Raw genomic sequence first — 6,999 nt, 5'->3', positions numbered from 1 at the left:
AGAACATGTTTAATACTTTGTATGCTTACCCTTCCGATGTATTACTACTCGCACCCTTAGTGGCATGGAATGGACCAATTTTCTTGTAGTTTCCGACGTGATGCCTTCCCATTTTCGAAGTAGAGCCTCGATCAAAGAGACCTTACTGCGGATGTCGTGTTTTCTCACTCGTGTTTACAGCTCACTCCACAAGTGTTCGATGGGATTCAGGTCCGGACTCTGAGCTGGTGTTTTAAGAGTGTGTGGAGTGTTGTAGAGCAACCACAGTCGGACAATTTGCGCCGTATGTTTCGGATCATTGTCCTGTTGGAAATAATAATTTCTAGGAAGACCCAAGACCTCAACGCTTTGTTGTAAGTTCTGTTTGAGAATGTTCATATATAGAAATCTGTCCATGGTACCTTCCACAAACACTAATTTTCCGACACCGGAGGCTGATATACATCCCCGTACCACCACTCCACCACCTCCGTGCTTCAGCGTGGGTTGAATGCTGTTTCGGTCGAGGTATGTATTCGGTCTTCTCCAGACCAGGATCCTACCATCATCGTGCACAATATTACATTTACTTTCATCACTAAACAATACAGTATCCCAGAAGTCTGCTGTCTTGGGTACATGTTGTTTCGCGAGTTCCATGCGCCACTTCCTGTTCTTTTTACTGATGTAGGGCTTTAATCTCGGGATCCTGGCTCTGTAGCCCGAACGGTTGACAATGGTACCAACTGCCGTTGGGGTGATGTCCTTTCGGAAGTGGTCATGTACAAATGTGTATAGTGCTGACGCTGCCGTTTTTGGGTTTTTCTTGATGATTCTTAGTAGCATTCTGGTCTCTGTTGTTGTAAGCTTCTGTGGACGACCGTGTAGTTATTACTATATGTCTGTCCTTACTTCGCTTAAAGATAGATTGCACAGTCGCTCGACTTTGTCCTATGATATTCGCAGTTTCGGCATACGACTTGTGTTGACGATATTTGGCGACAACGATGTTTCGTTCCTCAATGGTCGTTTCCTTCGCCTTGCGGCCCATTCTGCTGCTCCACGGTACCCACGTCCGACGTGCCGTTGCTTCACGGCCACCACACGACTACACAAGTGTGGCATACACTCCGGGGCTGCGTCAGCCGTTTGCTTGGTTGAAAGTAGTCCGCTATATGAATACATTTTGCCCTGTCATAGACCGTGCGGAGTGTAACATATTTTATTTTCCCAGAATAGATTCATGGCATACGGGAAGCTTCATTACCAAACACATGGTTACCTGACGCTACATCATCTTACTTATTCGTATCGGCACTGTGGGTTATTTACTATCCCAAAACTCCATGGCAGTTTGTCACCACCTACTGTATGACTACTTATTTCCATGACTGTATGTGGATGGAGTTAGACCGGGCAGCGCTGCGATGAAGACGCCTGGATCGGCGACATGGAGAACCTAGCCACGATCGAGGAGGATTGCTGGTGATTATTTAATCCTAAGTAGTGAGAATATTTTTAATAGATTGAGTGTGATTGAGCGCAGGACATGAAATTATGCTGCAAACAATCCGACTTCCAATACTTGTGTAGCTGACCTAGACAAACAGCTGTCAAGGGCAACATCTGCGCTCATTAGGTCTGCGGAAGAAGTCCATAGCGATGTAAACGAGGCTTCGGTAACTGCTGGAGCAAGTGATTCAATTAATTCTGCTTAAAGGGAAGACGTTGGCTGAACATCTGCGTCATGTCCCTGGTGGTATTAATAATTATGATTTTGTGTGGCTCAACGTCCGAGCAGCTGGTCCTGTAAGTGGACGCCACTTCGGTGACAGCCCCAGCAGTCCTACCGCGAAAAGAGGACCTACACTTTCACTTGGAATCCAAAACACCTGCTATTCCTGGCTAATTTTCACATACCTGAGAGATGAAGACTAGATTAAAGGTTGTTGTTGTGGTCTTCAGTCCTGAGACTGGCTTGATGCACCTCTGTAAAGCTGCATGCCCTCTGGAAAAACTACGGCTGTAGTTTCTCCTTGCTTTCAGCCGTTCACCGTACCAGCCAAGCAAGGCTGTTTTGGTTAGTGTTAGAAGGCCAGGTCAGTCAATCATCCAGACTGTTGCCCCTGCAACTACTGAAAAGGCTGCTGCCCCTCTTCAGGAACCACACGTTAGTCTGGCCTCTCAACAGATACCCCTCCGTTGTGGTTGCACCTACGGTACGGCCATCTGCATCGCTGAGGCACCCAAGCCTCTCCACCAACGGCAAGGTCCATGGTTTATGGAGGTAGACTGAAGAAATTCGGACTGCTATTCAGTCTCGCGAATTCTTGATTTCGAGACACGCCTTTTACCGCTAGATCACCGGGCTCGAATAATGGTGGTAAAACGTTGGCACTTTCCCCCTTTCTCTTCAGTCGTGTGGGTGATAGAGGATCGCTGTAGACCAGTGACGGCGAGTGTGGAAGCCAATACGGCGAGCGCGGCACCGACTGGAGAGCCTGCAGGAGTATTCCCTTCGGTCTCTTTTCCTGGTGCCTATGGGATTCCTGCGGGGAAGTTCTTCGGCCCTGTACTTAATATTCACCAATGGTAACCTCATCTTCCACCAGGTGATACTGTTTAGAGTCCTGCATGGTAACGAAGATTAAATTGAATTAACTGACAGTTTTATGCGGTAACACATGAGGTCAGATGATTATTTTCTCTGCAGTTTACTTGTAGAACTTGTCGATCTCGTACCCTCTCACAGTTAGTACCGCAGCTCATTGTTTCATTTTGCGATTTTTAATTTTATTCACCGTGATACTGTAATGTAGGTGTTCCTTACCTGTATCTCTCACAATGTCGATGTCACTTGCGTGTATCTTTCCTAATTCAATTTTTGAGCTGTTGGTGGTTTATATTTAATTTTTGCACAATCTACGTAGTTCTGAAACATGTCGATGCCTGGGGAAGGGTTTCAAATGGACAACATATTTTATTTTAATTTCCTCATGTGACCGCTGGGATCAGTAGCCTCATTTCATTCAACATTCCAATTATTTGCATAGCCACTTGCATGAAAACAGTAACATGGCGTGTTTAGAGCGAGTCTTAGGTGATTCCCTCCTTCCTTTCCTCACACCAGGCACAAGAAAAATTCGTTGGCTTTCTTCAGACTTGACCACCGGGAACGACCCACAAAGGCGGCAATGCAGTTCCCCTCTGTTTTCAAAAAGAGTCTTTCAGCTGGTGCGGGGGAAATGCCAAGAGGAAGCTTCCAGAAGCTACTACAAACTCCTGTGTCCTCAAAGCTCTGAGGCCGTTAGCACCCAGCGCTTTCAACAGTCACCCTGATTGGCTCGGAGTGGTGCGTTGTGTAGTGGGCCTTAGAGACTAGTCGATACCAACCTCACGATAAGAGTTTTGCTCTAGACTCAGCGTCCGGAAGGGGGGGGGGGGAGGGGAGGGGGATGTTAAGGTCGGGGATGAGGGCTTCGTTAAGTACAGACGTTTCTGGTAGAACGTGGTTGTAAGTGTACATCCGGGATGAAATTTATAAGTTAGCTGGTGTTGAAACCTAATGGCATTAGCTTCACCGAAAGTAGGGAGTTAATCACTATACTCGTTTTGTTTATCACTAGCGTATTTTAATCACTTCGTGTGACGTTTTAGATCAAGCACTGGGATCTTGTGCTGGCAACGTGTCACCCGTGCGGTCACAGCAATAAGTCAGTGGAGCGTCTGGTACTGACTCTTTTCTCTGTCTTATCACTAGCACGTGGGGTTGCGAAGCACTTTCTGTATTATTTTTGGAATTGCCAGTCGAGCGTGTCTTTATTTGTAGTGAGATGGGATCGACTGCCACTTGGTCATGCGAGGCTATAATAATGGCCATAGTTCGCCCAATTGAAGCGTGCCATAGGTTGCCAGTTCAAAGAATGTCCGTTTCTCCTATGTCATATAATTTTTTACACGGTCCCTTTTGCTGTGTGCATGTCTGCTTCCCAACGCAGATTAGACTTAAGCCATTGTGTGTTAGGAGGCCATCCCGCACTGATTTCTCTCAACCGAAACCAAAACCTCTATTCAATATGTAATGAACTATAGTAGGTAAATGATGTTTAATTAGTATAACGAATTATGCTGAATTTCCATAGTAAATAATTTGTCAGTTGAACAGGAAATTAACTGCCATAATAGATAGTTCCACGTTCCTCTCCTTACCAGAGTATCCAACTGCTGTATCAATGACTGCCAAAGAAACTACGTGAAATTCATCACTGTACGGTTGTTCTAGAGGTACCATGCCCTCTTTTGCATGTCGCTCTCATTTTCATCCATTTTATTAATGTTCTATGCTATTACACTGTGGTAAAAGGCGAAAAAGGTTATTGTAATGAGAGTATTTGTACTGAAAAATAAAAAAAAAACTTTTTACTTGATTCCGATGCATGTTGGGTTACTTCCCTGGGTGGCCTGTGCGAGGCGAGCATCGGAGGACGCGGCACACTGCATTTCCGGTTAGGGGCTGCACTTCCCAGAATTCTGAGGGGTCCGTACAATGGGCTTAAGCACCTGGCGGAACGACTGACGTCGGTCGAGTTTCGTCCATTGTATGCAGGGCGAAACGACCTGTGAGACATCTGAGTGTCGCCGCAGTTTATGTGTTTACCGTTCCGGCGCGTCCGGAACGAAGATTCCTGGCACCGACTGACTGCATTGTCCTCTTGGTTCTAAGAATATTTGTGGACCGTGCCCTGCTGGGTGCGACCGCCTGGCGCCGGATGGCCGGTGGTCTAGGAATGTTGTTTACGTAGCTGGTGAAACGGCAAGTTGAGTGCCCTCAGCTGAATACCAGAGGCATGATTGGTCAACTTAAACTGAGGCTAGTTGACCTCATAAAGCCCTGCTTAAAACTGGAGGTAACGGTCGCTATTGGAATGAATGATGTTCCGAGACAGTGTGGGGGGATTTTGGAATCAGCACTGAATGCTGATTCGCGGTTTTTGAGGAGAGTAGGGAGTTGAGCAATGTTGTTAAAAAAAAGTGTGTGAATTTTTACGGGACTTTACTGCTAAGGTGATCAGTCGCTAAGCTTACACACTACCTAACCTAAATTATCCTAAGGACAAACACACACACCCATGCCCGAGGGAGGACTCGAACCTCCGCCGGGACCAGCCGCACAGTCCATGAGAAATGTTGGCTTCGCTCTTGCGTTGCGCGGGCTTAGGGATTCAGGATCTGATCTTCGTCGGAGTCAGACGGTCTGGCGACTTAATCGTACTTTTTTCGGCAAAACTTAGAATTCTCGGGCACCCTTCGAGGCCAGGGGTTGAAACAGAGTGGCTGCACACCAGAAGTCGGCGATTACATCATCAGAAAGCTGCCTACCGACGACCTGCTACAAATTTCAGGATTGGTTGGCTCCGACATTATATACTGAAGTCCTCAGCAGCACGCGCGCTCGCTTTGCCACAAGTCCACCTTGCTTGTTTCTCCACGTGATCTCATGTGAGGTTTCACTACTAATCGCGATGCTGCAATATAGCGGCCGGCCGAAGTGGCCGAGCGGTTCTAGGCGCTACAGTCTGGAACGGCGCGACCGCTACGGTCACAGGTTCGAATCGTGCCTCGGCCATGGATGTGTTTGATGTCCTTAGGTTCTAAGCCGTATATCATTTCGTAGATATATGCAGAATCCCATATCCTTTTGTTTATTGTGATAAAGTTCTCTTTTTCTTCCCTCTGGGTAGATTACGATTTTTATTAAATTATTGTGAGTGTGCACCACTAGCAGGGTCAACCATTATTTCCCTCCGTTACCGTTGTGTGCATACTTAATTACGTGGTAGGTAAGGAGGGGATCGAGTGCATGTCTCGTTCTCGTGCAAAATTCGTCATAATTAAAGAGGTACAAACTCTTCTCCAGTCCGGCACATCGCAGTACTGGGTCTTAGCATTTTCGTTGCATGTATATATTCCTTTGTCACTCAGATTTAAGAGAGAAGTTAGAGACTAATGTTTCAGGTTAAAACAGTCACGACGCACATGAATGTGGTGACTGTTGTTTCCAACATGTGCGAAAGAAGAGACACTATTTTGATCCAGCAGTCACTGTGAGTTAAGACACAAAGAAAATTCAGGGATTGGCGGCAAGTGAGCTCCGATTGAAATCAATGTAGAAAGTTTAGAATTTGTGCCGGACTGGGATTCGAACCCACGTCTCCTGCTTACTAGACAGATGCGCTGACCACTGCGCCATCCGGACACAATTGTCATTGCAACTCCATGGTCTTCGCTAGCACACAGGCCATCAGACCCAAATTCTCAACTTATCCCCACACTATTACTTATGTAGTGCCCCCTTACCCATCATCCTCGTTACTCGTGGCATTTTGCCGATTCCCGTGAGAGTTGGAGCCTGGCGTGCATCCGCACCGAATAGATCATTGCCCGTCCTCGCCTTAATTATGTATACAATCGGACCTGTCCGAAACAACAGACACCGCAAATTCAGGGTGAACCAGAACTCTACTGACAAACTGTCAGGAGCTGATCGGGGATACCTTCCGAGTATCTTGGTACAGGGGACCCACAATTTCCTGCGGCTTGTTGTACTTCGTTTGCTTTGTTGCCGCAGCTAGCTTTGTATTTATATTGCAATGAAAACAGTGCGCAACGGTGAATATGTCGACGGTTTGCGCCGTGTATTTCGTTTCCTTTCTCTGAGATACCTGTTGTTGACAACAATATTTCCCTCCTTACCTCGTTGTGCACAAATTTGCCTTCAGTACTGCTCGGCTCTGTTTAGGATTTTGTTGGATGGTTGGTTGATTTGAGGGAGGGAACCAAACAGCGTGGTCATCGGTCCCATCGGATTAGGGGAGGAACCATCCCAGAATTTGCCTGAAGCGGTTTAGGGAAATGACGGAAAAACTAAATCAAGATGTCCGAATACGAGTCCAGTGTGCTAACCACTGCGTCACCTCGCTAGCTGGGTGTTTGTGGTCCGGCAGCGTCAGTACTGTGTTA

The 6,999-nt window shown here is 46.7% G+C and overlaps 1 non-coding gene across 1 annotated transcript; it reads right to left on the bottom strand.

Annotated features, from left to right (window-relative positions):
- Positions 1–6,162: 6,162 nt before the first annotated feature.
- Positions 6,163–6,235, bottom strand: Trnat-agu (transfer RNA threonine (anticodon AGU)). The gene has a single exon. It is a non-coding gene; the product is annotated as a tRNA-Thr (tRNA).
- Positions 6,236–6,999: the final 764 nt, after the last annotated feature.

The sequence above is a fragment of the Schistocerca gregaria genome, chromosome 3, assembly GCF_023897955.1.
Source record: "Schistocerca gregaria isolate iqSchGreg1 chromosome 3, iqSchGreg1.2, whole genome shotgun sequence".
Taxonomy (NCBI): domain Eukaryota; kingdom Metazoa; phylum Arthropoda; class Insecta; order Orthoptera; family Acrididae; genus Schistocerca; species Schistocerca gregaria.
Note: the sequence above shows the minus strand (reverse complement) of the source record. Positions and strands in the feature narration are given on the sequence as shown.